The 19,256-nt window shown below is 42.4% G+C and overlaps 2 long non-coding RNA genes across 10 annotated transcripts; one reads left to right on the top strand and one right to left on the bottom strand.

The window, feature by feature from the left end:
- Positions 1-228: 228 nt before the first annotated feature.
- On the bottom strand, positions 229-9,167 carry LOC146187752 (uncharacterized). Of its 7 annotated transcripts, none has more exons than XR_014707430.1 (6): positions 9,039-9,167; positions 7,181-7,344; positions 6,252-6,391; positions 4,953-5,122; positions 3,870-3,967; positions 229-2,583 (listed from the first exon to the last, which is right to left on the bottom strand). It is a non-coding gene; the product is annotated as an uncharacterized LOC146187752 (long non-coding RNA). The 7 variants fall into 7 exon arrangements; XR_014707427.1 differs by lacking the exon at positions 9,039-9,167 and adding an exon at positions 7,745-8,045 and having other exon boundaries at positions 3,870-3,970; positions 6,314-6,391; XR_014707425.1 differs by lacking the exon at positions 9,039-9,167 and adding an exon at positions 7,745-8,043 and having other exon boundaries at positions 3,870-3,970.
- Positions 9,168-11,005: 1,838 nt separating this feature from the next.
- On the top strand, positions 11,006-12,228 carry LOC146187751 (uncharacterized). Of its 3 annotated transcripts, XR_014707422.1 has the most exons (3): positions 11,006-11,358; positions 11,442-11,616; positions 11,715-12,224. It is a non-coding gene; the product is annotated as an uncharacterized LOC146187751 (long non-coding RNA). The 3 variants fall into 3 exon arrangements; XR_014707423.1 differs by having other exon boundaries at positions 11,442-12,228; XR_014707424.1 differs by lacking the exon at positions 11,442-11,616 and having other exon boundaries at positions 11,018-11,358; positions 11,715-12,222.
- Positions 12,229-19,256: the final 7,028 nt, after the last annotated feature.

Below are 19,256 nucleotides of genomic sequence, written 5' to 3'. Positions count from 1 at the left end.
TCAGCTTACTATCTGTTAAGTATAAGGTATTTACCAAAGTAATCGCTAATAGAATCAGGGCAACTTTAGACTGCAACCAAGCAAAGGATCAAGCAGGTTTTCGGAAAGGGCACTCTGTACTCAATCATATCCATACCATCAACTAGGTGATAGAAAAATGCTCGGAATATAACCAGTCCTTATACATAGCATCCATTGATTACAAAAAAGCATTTGACTCAGAAGAAACCTTGGTGGTAATCCAGGCATTGCGAAATCAGGGGGTAGACGAGCCATACGTGAAAGTGCTGGAAGATATATATAGTGGCTGCACAGCAACCATAGTTCTGAATAAAGAAAGGTGTTAGGCAAGGAGACACAATCTCCCCAGTACTATTCACAGATTGCTTAGAAGAAGTATTTAGAGACTTGGAATGGGAGCAGTTAGGGATAAGAGTAGATGGAGAATACCTCAGTAATAAGCGATTTGCTATGACATTGCCTTGTTAAGTAACTCAGGGGATGAATTGCAGAGAATGATTGATGACCTAGACAGGAAAAGTAAAAAAGTAGGCTTAAAAATCATTATGCAAAGACTAAGGCAATGTTCAATAGCCTAAGGAAGGAACAGCAGTTTAGATTAGGTAGCGAAGCACTGGAAGTAGTAGGCGAATATATTTAGGACAGGTAGTAACCGCATATCTGGACCAAGAAAGGGAAATAACAAGGAGAATAGGACTGGGATGGAGCGCATTTGGCAAGCACTCGCAGATTATGACTAGCAGCTTACCAGTATCATTCAAGAGGAAAGTATACAACAGTTGCATCTTACGTGTACTTACCTATGGGGCTGAAATGTGGAAGCTAACAAAGAGGGTTCTACTTAAGTAGAGGACAACGCAGAGGGCTATGGAAAGAAAAATGGTAGGGATAATGTTAAGAGATAGGAAACGTGCAGAGTGGGTCAGAGAAATAACTCAAGTCAATGACATTCTAATGGAAATCAAGAAGGAGAAATGGGCATGGGCAGGACATGCAGTGCAAGAAAGGATAACCAATGGTCGCTTAGGGTAACAAACTGGATTCCAAGTGAAGGAAAGCATAGCAGGGTGCGGCAGAAAATTAGGTGGGTGGATGAGGTCAAAAAAGTTCACAGGGATCAAGTGGATGCAGCTAGCACAGAACTGGGTTAATTGGAGGAGTATGGGAGAGGCTGTCACCCTGCAGTGGGCATAGTCAGGTTGAGGATGATGATGATGATGCATCCTTTCGACCGGAAACCGTCTTACCGTGGGCTCGTTTTACAGGCCGCCCACTTCCACTAGTAAAGAACCTTTACTTAGCCTCTCCCGCTCGCTGTCCACTCTAGCTTCTGAACTCATCCTGTTAGGGGGCGGCTTTAACTTGCCATATATCACATGGAAGAACCATTATCCTGAAGGGAGTCATTCTGCACATCATTGCGCACTGTACGAAATTGTGTTTACGGGCTGCAGCAATTTGTAGACTTTCATCGAATGGTGACAATACCTTAGATTTGCTCTTTTCTACTCAAAGTGATGTAAAAAACGTAGTAGCCACACCTGGAATTATGAAGTGGTAGAGGCAACAATCATATGCAAATGAGTAGAAGTGCCGAAGCAATGTCGTAGAAAAGTTTATATGTATGAAAAAGGTAACTATGATGCTATGATTAGGGGACTTGTTTCATTTTTTAAGGTTTTCTAGCTCCATTTCCTGTGATGTAAACAAACTGTGGACAAACTTCAAAAATAAGCTTGTCTCTCATTGATCAGTTTATTCCCGGAAGGCTGATGTCACCTAATAAACGAGCGGAACCATGGATCAATAAAAGATTATGTGCATCAATTAGAAAGAAAGCTCAGCTTTATAAAAGGTTTAGTAAAACAAAAAGCCCGTCTGTGTACATACGACTAAAAATCCTGACTGCCAACCTTAGGATTGAATTAAAGGCAGCAAAGCGCTTGTACCTATTCTCGTTGACAGCCAAACTAAAGACGAACCCAAAAGAGGTGTGGCACTTTATTAAATGCAACAAAAAGGGTGTAGTTGGTATTCCTGCCATCAAGGAGGGTGGCAATTTACTGAACGACGACATAACACGAGCACAGTGTTTCAACGTATATTTTCATTCAGTCTTCTCGGCTTGGTGCTCAGACGCAACTACAGAACAGCAGGGAATGCAATGCCAGATATGGTTATAACAAAAAAAGGTGTCAAATCATTGCTACATAACCTAAATGCGCATTCCGCACCAGGTCCTGACGACATTCCTAACTATATTCTAAAGCACTGCGCAGAACATATTAGTCCATTTTTGGTTACTTTCTTTAACAAGTCACTACAGACCGTAAAACTACCTAAAGATTGGAAAATGGCCAATATCAAACCAGTTCACAAAAAACGTCTTCAGCAAACACTGTGCGGATGTTCGTTTTGTTATAAAAATTTAGGAGACACTTGAGATCTGTATAGCATGGCAGCGTCAACAGCTCCCGTCTGCAGCTTCCCTTGTGGATCCTTGATCGCATACATGCACCTTGCTATTTTATAAAGGAAGTGTTTAAAGGACTTTGCTGCAACCTACAAAAAAAAATAGAAAAAAAATGTAGGAAGTGCTTAAGAGCTCTAAGATCGCTAAGGCGAACACAACCCGGCACCAGAATTAGAATATGTGACTAATAGGTACGGTGCAGGGAATGCAGCCTTATATTTACGCGCGTCAAATGACAGATCGAATACCACACGCCCATCCTCAGAGGTCCTGTGAATAAGCACATAAGTGGCCCGAGTATGCATGGGGTTGCCATTACCCTCTTTGTCACCTCTCCGTGCGGTTTGCACAGCTAGGATGCCTCCTTTCCTCCTCTCTGCAACGCGGCAACAGAGCACGCACCTGCCAGAGCTCTTCACACGCAAGTTCCAGTATGAAGGACGTTTCTTGATGACAATTTCTGATCACACTTTCTGTACATGACGCACATGAGCCAATTAAAATACAGCTATTTAAATGCCCTCTAAACACGCGATTATTATGAATATAAGCATAATACATAAGATAAATTCTCAGCACTGGGTAAAATATTCCCAAAGTATTGTCAAACATGAATATAAAAACAAGAAATTGTAATAAAATCTTGAGGATATACAAAAGGCAGAAAAATGCTCATTTTTTAAACTACAGCTTGCAAATGAAGAAGTTTTTCTTTTTTTTTGCCTCAACTCCTTCAGCACCATGTAATTTGTTTATTAAATTAAATATTTACACAATCTTGCTATTAGATAATACTAAACTGCAGGTATTTAGATGCTCAAACAAATAAATGCCCATACTTTTGTTTTGGATTTATACATAAAAAACTTTTTCTTCGAAATTTGCAGAAAAAATCCAAAAAGTGAAAGAAAAGGGGGCATGAATATCAAAATAAGACAGCATGAAAAATAATTCAGAATACTAAAAATATGCTACACTGCCTCTTTTATTACTAGTAAAGATATAGTGCACCTATCGGCAGATTTCTTTTTTCGTAGTGCTGTTCGGAAGCAGTGGTCATTCTTGATTTCCTGCAGCAGTTGTTGAGAGTCTCATGTACCTATTCTCCGAATCACACTAACAAAATGCAGCGAAGCCCAACTGCCAAGGAAGTAATAATTTACGTTCTGAAGTTCATTTTGAAGGTGTGCTGTTCTCTCAGAAATATAGCTAAGTTGCTGTAAACACCCATTTTTAAGCTCGGCCTTCCTCTACTCATTTTACAGTTTATAGCATTGGCATTTCCAAACCTTTCAGGATTTATGACTGGATTATTTGGTGATATGTTTTCCAGAAGGTGGGAGAGTTTACCATCAAATTTGGAAATCTGCAATACCTGAAATCTCTGTGTTCAAACTCCACTCGATTTGCTTGAAGAAGTTCCACACTTGAAGTTCTGGAGAAGCCATATCAAGTAGTACCAAGCTTTCATTGCTGCTGAAACCCAGCGAATGGACACAGAACAGTGGGAACACAAAATGAGCATGTGTAACTGACCACGTGTGATCAGAGATTGAAACTAAGCTTTTCTTGGCCACTAGCTGAAGTCCGAGGCTGACATTTGACTGATTCATCATCTGCGCTGAACTGAGAGCTAGTAAAATTGTCTTCAAGAGACTTCGCTACTGCTCTCATAAAAAGAAAACTATAGTAGGAGCAGCAGAATTGTGTGGATGGCGCCAAAGACCTCTTCATTTCGAATAAGTTTTTTAATGTCGCACTGTGCCAGAAAGAACAAAAAAAAAATAAATAAACAAGCTGCACACAAACAGAAACTATGGTTGTCACAATAACCCCACTGCGGAAGTGCAGTGGTTAAGATGCTAGATTACTGTGCCGGAGTACCCATGTCCGAACCCAATCGCTGGCGGCTGCTTTCGATGCAAACGAAGTGGCAGCCGTGTGCTATGTGATGTCAGCACGCGTTAAAGATCCCTAGGTGGACAAAATTACTCTGTAGACCTCCACTATGGCACCCATTTCTGTCTTTCCACTTTGACTCCCTCCTCCCTTCCCTTACGGCACAGTTCAGGTGCCCACAGAAACAAGTGACAGATTCTGTGCCTTTCCATTCCTGTGAACTAGTTACTATAATTACTTTTGTCATACTATCTGCCTAAATGGGGCTACATGTTCCAAACACGAAAATTTACGTCTGCCAGTGTGTGAGAACCATCATTCATATATGAACGATTGGCTTAAAGCGGTCCTGAAAGGTATAAGCCCTAATCCCTTAATTTGTGCCGGTATTATCTCACACATAATCATCAGCATACAACCATAATCTACCACATTGTGCCCAAGACCACCCAACATGGGTATAAAGCTCTGTTTTAACCAAGCTGTATGAATGTGGAGTAGCATGTCTGATACTAGATTCAAGGGTCTCGAAGGGTTCTATTCCACCTCACCCTCTCACCTCAAAGGAGCTGCCTGAGTTAGCAGCTCCAGATAGCGTTGTCCTCTCTTTTCTCGATCCTTTGTCTCTTCTGCACTTTTCCACAATATGAGCTCCAGCCAGTTTGGCCATATCATGTGGCCTCATGACATCGCAGAACCAGACAACCAATCAGTGCATGGCCATGTCACCTGCCAAAGGCATGGTTGTGATTTTTCTCAAGGGTGACGCCTTTTACGCTACCGCAATAAAGCAACCATTCTACAATAAGTCAGTTCTTGTGGAGCACTTTTCACTACTGCTGCTGCATTGTATGATATGGGCAGTTCAAATTATGTCCCTTCTGTAAAGAGCAGTTTGTTTAAACAGCCTCCTATCCGATGTGGATGTAGGCTACAATCCAGCACACAACAGCGGCAGGGCAGACACATTAAAAAACATGGCAGCCCTTACAAAAGCCAGCTGCTCCTTCAGCTGATAGAAAGCCCAAGATTTTCCCAATTCTATTATCTTGTAGGCAATGGACAGTAACCCGATCAGTTTAATTTTGCGAGTGCTTGACAGCCCCTTTCTTATAGATTATGGTACTGTTAGGATCCTTCCAAGATTTCAATAAGCTTGAGGTCATGAGGCACTACACACACAAAGCAAGCAGTTTTTCTAGCACCATCTCCCTACCACTCTTCAAAGATCTGCAGTTGCCTACCCATACCAGCCGATTTCCCCCTTTGCATTGCTTCTAAGGCTTTTTTACTTCCTCCCTGACCAGCATGACGTACAACCTGCTCACATTACTTCCAGTCATCCTGACTGCTTCAGCTGCTGCTGCGACTGCTTCAGGGCAATGTCATCAGCAAATTGCAGATTACTGAGGTATTCTCCATCTACTCTTATCCCTGAAGGCATATCACCTAGCACATAGTACAATAGATGCTGTCAAGAGAGTACAAGAAGTGGCCGATTCCATGCCAAGTTATCTAAGACAATGCCATGTTTTAGACACCATAACACACGGATAACTTTTTCTCGGAGAACCACAGCTGTGTTACCTTCACACCGGATCAAGTTTTCTTCTATATGACAAACTCTCCAATAAATGTCAGGCCTGTTCAGGTATTAATCTGTTACTTTAATTCGCAAGACTAGAAGCTAGACTGGCAAAAAATTGCAGTCACACATTCGTGCTTCCCACCTCCCCCCACTGCAAATCATGTGTTTCAAACCATCCAGAATGATTTTCAAATAATAGCATATCAGCAAGGGTGACAATATTACACAACAAGATTAAATACATTGCAAGCAAGGTGTTTTAAACTTAACTGGGAACACGCTCTAAACCCGTGGGAGCAGTGAGAGTATCCATTTGGTCACATCAGTCGCACCTCACTGCACTACCGAGGTGGCGGTGTAATCGAACTGGCGGAGGGAACTCGTTTGTCGACACCAAGAATTCGTTGCCTCTGCAGATGTAAATAAATGAGAGTAATACTGGAATTACATTTAGTTTGCATAAATTCAGGAAACTCACTCACAGTAGAATTTGGTTTGAGTAAAGCAAGTGAGAGTGCCTGCTGCAGAAGGAAAAAGGTAGCAACGAGACTGGCTGTCAATGCTAGCACAAATACAAATATTTAGCACACTTACAAAACACTGAAATAGCAACAAAGAGAATCTAAGTTAAATCACTTGTGCAGTAAGTGCCCAATATGCTGCGGCTTGCATGGAACTGCAATGGAGAGTGCTTATAGCAGCAACTGCCAAGCTCTTTGACAGGATTATGAGGTACTCGCAATGGTGCCTCACTCTCCCACAAAACATGCCAGCTCAGATTAATTATTGCTCTCTTTTCAAATAAGCTGTCAATGGCCTAGGCAGCAGCTCGAAGCCAAGCACTGCCAATTATATATGTTGGAGCAGGCAAAAGATATATATATTAGGGAACTCTGCGGTAGCAACATGCATCCAAAGTGTTAAATCTATATAAACAAGCTCAGTGAGTTCCACCAATACAGTTATTTCGGCAGTAAAAGGACAGATATTGTCACAGGCATGAACCTATGCTAGCTGAGGAGTAATGAAGTGACCCTCATTGCTGTATACACCGAAATAAGTGAGTACTTGACAGTGGAAGGTCTGAGCAAATAAGCACATGAATTCGGTCATGTATATAACCATACTTTTGTAGCCATTTCATGCTGTACAGTAGGCTTGTTGCACTTCGAGGCTCATTCCGCACAGGGCCAACTTACGTTTAAACCATCTCTCAGCTGGCCAGCAACCCCCCTTTTAGCAGTCCGCAGATATTATAGCACTACCACGTATGGTCTGTACAGATGAGTGCCACTTATCTTCCAACAGTTTTCCGAAAGAAGCCCGACATTTTCTATGGGCCGAGCCGCTCCATCGGTTGAAGCTGCGAGGAAGGCAATAAAACCCTGATTATAAACCAGCGCGTTCACGCTGGCGCACGCAAAAATGCCTTATACTGCCCAAACAAATATAAGCGAACTCAGAAATAGTTTTACGTTATATTTTAGTCGCCTCATATGTCCCAATACTCCAGTGCATTCGGAAGACAACAGCAACCGGCGACCGATCGGTGCACAGCAGCAGGTATGGAAGTTGTTCCAAGCGCAATGAAACGAGATCGTGGACGCCATTACGCAGTCTCCTCGTCTCCTCACGCCTTCGCCCGGAGACTGTCACGCGATTACGCCGCGTCAATAATTGAGGCTAACGCATGCTTGAGCTGCCGTGCAAAAACTCGTTAAAGAAGCTGCAAGGAAGGCGATGGCAGAAAGACGACAACTCACCGCAGTCAGAAAGCTGCAAGTAGGACTGCACCGAGGGCTGCGCCCTTGAATTTAAGGCTATAATCCACGAACTGAATCCGCATATCACCGAGTTTGCATCTACCGGGATGATGTCCCGCAAACTGCAGTAGACCGACGCATGAAAGACAACCTAGGGTGCCTAGGGCTCGCAAAGCGCAAATGCTCGTTGTCTGAAAAGTGCGCCAGGCTTCCTTTTAAGTAGCTAAATTTTTTTCCCAAGAATTTTTACTTTATATTTTGGATATATAACGCATTTATTGGCAGCAGTATTATTGTAAAAATTAAACGCAGCTATCAAGACATGGTCGACATGGTTTCCTGAACGCGACTACGCATGACAAGCTTGAAGCTTGTGACAAGTGCTAAATAACGAATGATAAATGTGCTCAGGTTTCGATTCCGATAATTTAGGCAGACGTTTTTGCAAAGCGTTAAGACTTGCGCGCTAAGAAAAGACGAGCTGCGAATGCATCACTGCTCTGTAAACATGTAAAAAATGAACTTTTATCTACTTTTTGCACGTACAAAGAGGCCTATGAACGGAGAGTTATGAAAGGTTTAATGACTGTCCAGACCAAGACCGACTGAAATACAGACCTGCACAAAAAACAGGGTCCTATGGGACCTCGTGCGCCAACTTTCGTTACCTTTCTCGTCGTTGAGGGCGCTCGGTTGACCTGTTCGTCTGTCATTTTCATCATCATCAAATCACAAATTAATATAAACAAACTGTACCCAAATTAAAAAAAAAAAAGATCTTTGCCCAAGTTATACTTCTAAAATTTTGCCTTTTTGTATTTTAGCGGACAGTGTTTATTTTTATAATGTTTTTCTGTCGCCAGAAGACATACCGCGATTCCGCTTTGTGCGACGGCACTGCAGTTACTCGCTGCACATGCGCAGAACAGGTGCTTGTGCATTACAGCGTGGACAGATAAATAAACTATAACGACGAAGAAAAATGACAGAACTAATAGACCCTTCTTATTAACAGGTTTACAGTATCGCCAGGTTACCCGTAGTGTTCGTTCCCTAGCGGCGAAGGCTATAAACTAGAAGGTGCGCACTGGAGCAGTGCTATCTGTGCAGGTCTGTATTTCAGTCGGTCTTGGTCCAGACGATATCTTCAGTCCACTACTCGGCGTAACTCTGACCGATGGGCCTCTTGGCCTTTTCATCTCCTCGGCGATGACCGCGCATGATCCGCAAAGAGAGTCGAATCTGACAGTTGATTCCAGCCTTAATAGTTTAAGTAATAGGAATGCGTACACACATGCACAATAGTGTACCGCGAGCACGACTTCGATGCTTATCGGAACCCCAGCGCTGCTCGATAGGCGACACCCGTCAGAAGCTGTGCCGCCGCATCAGTCGCATGGCCGCATCGCTTCGCCTGTCTGCTTTGTGAGCTATTTTTTTTTTTCTTTTTCCAGCTCCATGGAGGCAGAGGCGAGGCATACGGCATACCAACACCCTTAAGGTGCCGCATTGTATTGCATCCTCCTCTCTCTTTTCAAGTGTTTCCTTCTTTCTCGCAAGTACTCGCAAGTTTGTCTGGTTTGCGTCTTCTTTAAAAACTACAAGATGGCGCTATATGCCTGACGTCAGTTTCATTGGGTGCGTTCCAATTCTTAGACGTCTAGCAAGACTGCTTCGTAGACGTCTACGTAGACGTCTACAGGTTCGCGTATTGGAACGCGTCTACCTGTTTACGCCTAGCGTCACCTCGCGGCATAAAGGTTGAACTAAAAAGTTTTTATAACTATTATAACGCTGTTTTCTTTAAAGATTTACGACAATACAGGTAAAAATCACGTTTTTATCGGTTCGCCGATTTTTTGCAGCAACAATATTACATGTGTAATCGCCACAATGTAGATGGACTATTAATAGGTTAACTTGTAGCAGACCGACTTCTCACGCAATGAGCATGCTCACGAATTGACGGAAGATAACGTTAGTCCGTTTTTCCTTTTTTATTATACTGATGCTGAAGTGTACATGCTTCTCAGATGTCTCATTCACACAGCTGTAAGAATGAAAACATGCAAAATACTGTAAACTTGAGGCGATTACGGACGAAAGGTGATAACCGGCTACAGCAAACGAAAAACTGCTGTTACACTTGTTGTCTGTAGTCACTAGACGAGGAAACCAAAGACAACAACTTGTTTTAATAATGTACAGGCACAAAAAAATCAATGCGCAACAAGTCGGCATCGTCAGGCGAGTTCGTTCGTTCTGAGATTAACTGAAAATCGGCGGAAGAGTTTGCCACGGCTACTACAGCAAGGTAGAAACACACACGTGCGCCGTACAGCAGCCGTCCTGACTCCCGGCGAAGTGCGACGAGTTCGTCGATAACATCAAGACTGAAGCAGACTGAATAAACTCGTCGTCAAGTTAAAAAAAGAAGACTAACAGCATCCAACACACACTTTCCTCTTAGCGCGGTAAAAGAATCTGCAGTGCTATATCTCACGACCATAAAGACAGCTGAATTAGCCTCTAGCTAGCGCATACATTGACGTAACAACTCACGTTTGAAAGATCGTTCATATGCATACTCCGGCGTTCGCAAAGAGCACGACCACCGTACAGCTACTGCAACAACCGCACGCACGACTCGCTCAGCGCGAAACGCGCTCTGTCCGCCATGTTTAGACAGCAAAGTAGTCTGCATCGATGTTGACTTCGGCGAAGCCCTCTTCGCGAGACTGCTTCGCGAGAATTGGAACGCATCCCAAGATGGCGGCTGCTCGCGTAGCCTGGGGCCCGATCCTCGATATTCGCCTTCCCCTGGCGGCGCCATATTGTCTTTCTGATTGGCTCTGAAAAGAGTCACGTGCTTCAAACTTGTGGCGCGAAACCATCAGTTGAGGCAAGCACTTTTAGCGGTTACGTCAAAATGACGTAGCCGTGAAAATTGATTTCAACCGGAGCTATCCTTGTTGCCTGGATGACAAATACGAATGATTTTGGAGTGGAAGCAAAGTTACTGATTGTGGTTTGGAGAACACTTACGCTCGATTAACCAATGTGATGAAAATAATGGCATACTGGGAAGGAGCGGATGCTCAAATTTGATTGGCTGGAGCTATGTCACGTGAAACACGTGATACGCAGCCATATTTAGATTACGTCAAATTGACGCGTCATGACGTAACTGATGTGCCGCCATTACCGAAAATGCTGACGTTTGGCCGCCGTAATTTAGAAGCGTTTAGGGGTAGATCGGCTGGAAACGCTGATTGGTGGACACGCCGCGGCCTGGCGTGACGTTTTTTGCGTCGGGCTCAATGCTTAACCGGACGTGACGTAGTCAAAAACTGGGTTTGCTTGTTTTTTTTCGTCCCTAGACGCTCTAGGGAATCGCTAGGAGCCCCCGCTCTGGCAACGCGCGCGATTCCGGCATTCGGTTCGTGGATCTCGCTGCTGCATGACACCGGCGCGTTCGGTCACCGAGGTGCTCGACGATGGCGGGCCTGCGCGTTTACGTCAATGCGCTTTCGGCACGCCGATCCGTGCTGTACGTTGGGCGGAATGACGTTGATAATGGCGATGACCTGCGGGAGATCGCAACCACCGTCAAGGTAAGTATAAATTGCGCAAAATTGTCTCTCATTTTGCTTATTTATAAGTGCTGTGTCACTTGTCTCTCCCCACGTGCTTCCAGGACCTCGTGCAGCAGCAGCTCGTGGCATGGACGCTCCTCGTGTTCAAAAAAAAAAAAAAAAATCTGCCACGGCTATGGAGACCTCCACGAAAACATCCGCCGTCGGAAACTAAGCGCTGCCTGACTGCTATGCTGAGGCGCACGTCTGCCGTGCGCATTCTCAACCCTGATTGAGGTACAAGAACGCAGATTTCTTTGTCGAAGGTTTTGTAATATGTTGCGCATTCATCAAATCGCTATGTTCATAATGCAACTTTTTCTACTCTTTTACAGCACCGTTTCCTGTATGCTGCGAAGAGGCCGAGGATTTTCTTTGTACGCAGCAGCCCATGTCAGGGATCGCGGCATCGATCAGCTCTCCAAGATCATCGCCGCAACCCTCGTAAATGTCTACAGTAGAAGCATCGCGACAGCATCCAGGGCAGCATATAACCATGGCACTGTGTACGACGTAGTGCACCGCTGTTGACGGTGCACGGCAAAGGGCCACGGACGAGTGCAGGGCGTTGTGTTCGCCACGCCGTCACGTCGCTGCGCATCCAAACGGCCCTTTTCAGGGCCGCCCCAATGTTTCCTGGCAGACCGCAGACCTGCACCTCCCGTACTCCTCTTCCCTCTCTACGTTGCACGTGGCTTCGTATCAACCGTCGCGGCCACCAAAATAACTTGCGCGCTAGGCCTCTTTACCTGGCTATACGTAAATACACGCATGCTTAATCGTGTCAAATTTGATTTAATAAAGTGCTACAGTGCTTATTACCTGCTTCCCTCACGCATTCTTCCGAGTCTTCGTGCAGCAGCTGCAGAGCACGTGGCAAGCGTCACTCTACTGCCGCGACGAACGCTAACTAAGCCCACACAACAGGCTTAACAGCTAGAGTATTCTGCGGCTTTGTTCAGCGATGTTAATGGAAGTATCGACATTTTATATAACAACTGCATAATCGTCTTGAATATTGCTTCATAAAGTACTGTACTGCTTAATTCTCTTACCTCGTGCATTCCACAGCTGCTGCAGCTAGCACTTGGCCAGCGTCGTTCTCTCCAGTGCTGCAGAGACGACAAACTAGGCCTCGCGATAGGCTACAATATACACCGCGGCTTTGTGCCGCTGTGTATTTTTTTTTTTATAAATGCATCACATTTCGAAGGTTATAGTCGCCATCCAAGGATCACTTAACTCGAGAGCACGGGAAAAGGCAGAAGTGTACGCACCTGGATTCGATGCCATGTACAACGCCGTTTTTTTTTTTTTTTTTTCACGAAAGCATCCTACGCGCTAGGCGTCCTAGACAAGGTTCAAGTGCAGTGTGCCTTTGTATAGTAACCATGTATGGGGTGAGCAGTTGCCATGTTTTCAGTTCACTTTTGTTGGCTGTTTCTTAAATAAAAATGGTCTCTGTGTCTGTCACTGTGTCTAAAGAGCTGCTCTAGCCGAACCACGTACGTAGCGATGGATTGCACCGCGGCAGTATGGCTTTGTTCCAAGTTTAACAAAACAGTTGAGGCCAAATCAAAATCGGAAATGACCATTTCCAACTGGATATTGGCCCCCAGTCAACAATTTGGAGTCCAATTCAATGGCAACAGTTCAGCTCTGTGCCAACATTTCGTACAATTAAGGGAGTCGAAATTATGGAAATGGCATGCATTTGTGAACATCAAACATGCTTCACATCCAATTAACATGTCATGCAATGCTAATATAAAAGCTCAATATTCTATCGGGGAACTCTATGAAATCTGCTAGAGCATGGAGCACACGTTCGTAGAGATATTTTTTTTTTAATTACCAGCACTCGCAAAGGTATTGGAAATAATTGAATCAAGTCCCATTCAAGGAATCAGATGAACAGTAACAAATCATCCTTTATATATTTTGTTTAGTACCTCAATGAAGAGTATTAGGCACACTTTTGCTGAATTTGTACATAAATGACATAATTCATATTGACAACAGTGCTCAGCTCATCATGTATGCTGATAATAGTGTGTTTATTACTGGCTTTGATCTCAATGAGACTGTTTTACATTGAAATTATTTACTTGAAAAATCGTTTGCCTGGTCCAATTTCATGAAGAAATAAACACAGAAAAACTATTTTATTTTGAGTATGAAATAAGAAAATGATGTAAGAGATGGCTACCGATCTATAATAAAAATATTGACCTTGTAGAAACTCGCATAAGTCTTGTGTGATTTTTTTTTCATTTGAGATAGGAAATTCATATAAACAACACTGCAAAAAAAAAAAAAGATTTCTTCAATGAGTGAGCTTTACCTTGATGTGGTACTGTCCTTGCCTTTAATTATGCAAGTCCCCACAGATAAGGTATTGCAGTTTTATGTGGGCAAGCACCACAAGAGCATATATCAATAAAATGATAATTCTCAGTAAATTAAATGTGTGTTTCTTACATAACAGATATTGACTGCCGGTTTACGACATGACACCTCCGTGCAGAATACAGTATAATTATCTTTAACTATGAATGCCACTTGTTGCATGTTTCCTATTTTTCTTGGCGGGACAATAAAAGCTTTCTTTTCTCGATGGCACTGCTGCAATTTAGAGCCACTCCGTTTTTAACTCAAAACTCCAACCTCTGGTTTCTCCCGCACTTTCACACTTGGTGCAACCTGCAATCAATAAAACACAATCTAATGGTCTCACTGAATGAACTTAAACAGGTATTGCTGAAATTGTGAAAACAGCTATGAATACACTTTTTAGGGTTGTAAAATCAGAAATGTTGCAAAGTTAAAGAGCACTGCAGAATCTGCATTGGAGCAATGCAAAAGAACGGATGCTACTGCAACATTACATCACCCTCCGTCGATTGACACCACTCATTAACCTCCACCACTTCTCAATTACTCACAACTGCTGCGGACATGATTTTGCAGACACGTTCTGCGGACGTGGTCTGCGGACAGAAATCTGTGAAATCTGTGCGTTTGCCAGCGCTGTGTTAATGTATTTTATGTTATCACTTATACTACTTGAGAATTCATTTAGTGTTCTATCAGTGTGTTGTGTTACCTTGCTAACAAGTTTCCTTATATCTTCTTTGCATGTGTTATTGTATGTAGTTGTATCCCCCCTACAATAATGCCTCATGGGCGCTGTAGGTACTTACAATAAATAAACATAGCGAAGTAATACTTTCGCATTAATAGATCTTCTAGACATAGGGTCTAATTCTTGCACTTTTTTTTAAATAATGTGTAAATTTTTTTATCCTACTCTGCAGCTACTCCTTTGTAAATGGGTCCAGGACCTAAGTGCATGAGTTGCTCTCTGAAACATTTAATTTAGCTCTCGAGACTATCTAATATGCTCGAATTGAAATCATTGACTCCAGATTGGACATTGAAATTAGTTGCAAAATTTTTAACTGCAAAGCCTATTGAAATCTAATATGTTTGGGTGTATTTTTACTAGGGAGCAAAATGCACCAGCTTCCTTTAACATCTTAGCCAGCGCACACACAATGCATCATTGAAATGTAGTTTGAATTCCAGTTTCACCATGCATAACAATTGTCCATTCAGTTTGGATGTTCATTAGGAATATCAATTCTAATCCGTAAGATGACCATAACTTAGCAGCCCATAATAAAAATAAATGGCTTCTTTATAGAGAGTTAAAACTATGCAGTTGGGACTAAGTACTTATTCCAGCTGGGAGGTCATCTGGAAACTGGAAGACATTTGATTATGAAAATTCAATTAGGACTAAAAATTCTAATTGGAAAGAATGAAAAGATGCCTAAATGGAATGAGGGCTTCTAGAGAAAGTGTAAATTCTGGAAACTCAATTGGATAATACAAGACTCTTTAGCAGGATCTAGAACACATCTTTTACAAATGAACACTTGAAACTTAGAGCACTGGCTGATGCTCACCGCCGCAGCTCTCAGAATAACTGACAGCATGGGCAAAACTACAGTAGGTGTTAGTGCAGTATACACCAGTGTTGTCACTGCGAAGTGAAGAGCCACAAAGCAGAGGACTGCCATCCTTACTACTGCCAATATAAAAGTCCTTCTCAGAGCCACCCCATTGTTTCCTGGCAGATCATGGGCCTTCAACTTCATTGTCATGTTTCCTCGTTTTTAGTCTTTTGTAGGATGTATTGGGCCTTCAGTGGTCTGTCATGCAACACTGCATGACTAATCCACTGAGTGCAAAGCCGTTAACCAACAGAGATATCTTTTCACTTCATGTGCGGCACACAAACATTATGCATAAAACAGGCCACATGTCACTATTCCATCTTTCTTTACACTTTCTTTCTTTAGCACACTCTAAAACCATTCCTGTAAAAAGCTAGAGCTTCTTTTACGCAAAGTGACATGGCAAGTATTGTAGCTTGAAACATTTTCAAAACGGAAAAATAAATGCATGAGGTGGCTCACAACCATTGTTTTTTTGTAAAATTGTGTTGCTTCATAGGCAGTAACTTGAACAACACTGACAACATTTCTACATTACTTTGAAACAACCCAGGCAAAAATCCTAACTGATGTAAATGGTTTAAGGAACAAACTTCCAGTTCATACCAGTTGGATAACAATGGATCCCTAACTGGAATTCAACTGGGATCAACATTCATGCGTATAAGGTACCCGTTGCATGCGAGCCTTGCTACCTGTTGATGGTTTACAACTCCGAAAGAACACAAAAACGAGGGCACAAGTGCAGATAAGGCGCATGTTTGCAGTCTCCATGACCGGTTGTATTCGTTCCTCTGTATCCCATAAAAGCACTCCATTTCTAACCCCCAATGGCGTAGGTCTGCGACATACGGTGCAATAATGCGGGGCAACCGCCCCCCCCCCCCCCCCCCCCTTCTTCATGAACACACCTGAGCGCAATACCATCAACTACTTTGTCGTCAAGGCTTTCTTCGATTGGGGAAGTTCGTTTTTTGTATCGCACAACATTGTGCAAGCCGAGGCATTTTTTTTTTTCCTTCATTTCTTAAGACTTCAACGTAACAAGCATACCCCACAACTGATAATAGCTATATTACGAGGGGCATATGTCATATTTTTTCTTTTCTTAAGAAAGGTGCATTTGTGAAGAATTAAGTAGAGGTTTTTGACAGATGAATTTCTAGATTGGGACCACTCAAATAAAAAGGCATATAAAAACCACAAGAATTGCAAACTTTGGGCATGTAGAAATACTTGGTAACACGTACAGTAACTAAAAAGTGGCAAACTGGCAGATGCGACCAGGATTATAACACGGTGCCATTGTGAACAATTTCGTTTACATCAGGCATAGCGCAGTGCCAGCAAAAGCCTTGAGAGCTGGCCAATGTGCTGTATTGTAGTTCATATTTTTTATGCTTCCACAAACTCTCCATAAGGACTGTTGAAAGCTTTGAACATGCACAAGACAACTGCAATTACATCGGCCACAGTGACAAAGAATAAAGTAAATACGAACCAGCTAGAATGTTAGACTGAGCGTTCACATGCAAATATGGGCGTAGAAATGTCATTTGAGAAGTAAGCATGCTAATAGTGAAAGGACAACTCGAACACACAGAAGAGAACTGAAGTTACAAAAACAAACAAGCAGTCATAATTGAGGCCTTCAACAACTGCGCTGTAAAAGACAAATTTTGCAGAGGGACAAGTGCATAATTAATCCTGCCGCACAAATGAAATAAGCATACCCCTCGATCAATTATAGAAATCGCTTGTGTACAAAAAGTGGGAAACACTGAAGTCATCTTGCTTTGAGCAACTAATTTCAGATATTATAAATCTTGTTTTGAAAGCTGGTATTGATCTAAAGAGCATAAAGCAAAAAAAAAAAAACCGACATGCCAACATTTTCATTTTCCGGTCTTTAAGGCTTCAAAGCTGCTACTCGATTTGTCAAAATCAATGTTTTTTGCCAGCTCACCTACGAGAGATGATAATGCCAGATCTGAAAGCGTCCACTGACCCATCATAGGTCCTCTTCCTCACAGGACACAACCTCCTCCTCTCACAGGATACAACAGACACTCATATATTAGGAATAGTTGCAGGCTGGGAGAGGCTCTAGAAAATCTCAATCTGGGGAACTCCAATGCTGCCCAACCGTTGGCCTCTTCGAGTCCAATGCTTGCCACTTTAATTTGAGGTGTCTCCTCAGCCAAGGCATTTTGATGAAATGTGTTCTATCAGACAGCTTGTTGTAGAAGGATGTAAGCTTCGGAATACATACTTTAAGGCTTGAGAGGTCCCTCAGTAGAATAAAGAAATCTCTTCACTTCAGGACCAGATATGTTCTGCGGCTTCTAAAATCGCTTTTGATTTAATGCAGAGCTCGGCATAAAATCTACCAGTGCAGTCAAGCATCGCCCCTTTTATTTTCTTCCTGCAATGAAAACCCTCAACCTCAGACACATTCTCCTACCATACTCTTTTTGAACTTCTGGTGCCTGTCTACTGATATTCTGAGCTCATTTGATTTTATGAATTTCTGCTCAATAGCCTTGCACACTGTGGCCACACATCATCTTTGAGAAAGAGCTTTAAATCATCCATCTTTGCCACCACTTTGTCAAGGTATAGGTGCTTTGTCTGCAAATGAAATTGTGCAGCATTTACTACTTCAGGTACTGCATGCTATAGGTGCAAGCAACATAAAAAAGCAATGGCACAGACTACCGTAGCCTCCTTGCAAATAAAAAAGGTACCAATGAGCAGTGATGCCTTGCTAACAGAATACATTTAGTCTCAAAGTGGTCTTCAGCAGCAGAGTGATAGTGGGGGTCGTCAGGTTTGATTTCATGATGGACTGACGTGTATCTCTCATTTTAACAATAACCTTCTCTTACAGCAACAAAAGAGAGAAAGCATTCTCTTGAGGAAAAGAACTTAAGGCCCACAGTATTGCAGCATGTGAATTGCCTTGCATATATTTCTCTAACTGCACTCTTTGCATTACCACCCTCTCCCCCCCCCCCTTCCCAGCCACACTTTCCTGAGCACTGCACCCAGTGCAGTCCTCACACCCCTATAGGGCCCGCAAGGTTTCTAACCCCTCCTTTATGCTAAAAAAATGCCTTTTTATATCCTGAAAAGCAATCCCACAATGTCTGGACAGCCCGAAATTCAGCAAATACTCGTTTTACTCATCTTTGCACCTTAGTAATGTATAAGAAAGGTTTTTTTTTTTTTTTTTTTTTGCTGTTGACATATTAGATGCATAAAAGGTGGCATATGCCCAGAAAATTTTTTTTAAAAATTGGCTATAGTGCATGCTACCTTTCTCTTTCATAAGTTTTTTGCAAACTGAAGTGGTGGACCACATTAACTTATTCTTCATTGCATTATGCCATCATTGTGCAATTAAAAAGTGTCCACTTAGATATATTCACAAGTGCTGTTTGATAAATAATTGTCTTTAAACTCTGAGGTTGTGTGAAAGAGATACTAAATGGAAGGAAAAATAGTGTAGCACATATATAACTTTAAATGTGTTTATAAGTGTAAGGTATAGCCAAATAAGAATGTAAAGAATTTCTGGACTGCAAGCAATCAATGTAACGAATGACAAACATTTACTCAAGGCAATGAAAGTTATTAACGCATTTCAATGTTTTTATGAACAAAAATAAATGTAGTGTTTGAATATATAACAAACAAATTTGTGATGGCAGTCAGCAGTCTGTTTCAGGCTACAGGTCCAGTTAAAAATCACAATTGACACATATGACGGATGCAAAACTTGTTGCTGTGAAAGAAATGCAGAAGACGTAAGATGCTGCTTATTACATATTAGACATGCGAAGGCATGACAAG

This window comes from Amblyomma maculatum, chromosome 5 (assembly GCF_055883805.1).
Source record: "Amblyomma maculatum isolate TAMU_Amacu chromosome 5, ASM5588380v1, whole genome shotgun sequence".
NCBI classification, from domain to species: domain Eukaryota; kingdom Metazoa; phylum Arthropoda; class Arachnida; order Ixodida; family Ixodidae; genus Amblyomma; species Amblyomma maculatum.
Note: the sequence above shows the minus strand (reverse complement) of the source record. Positions and strands in the feature narration are given on the sequence as shown.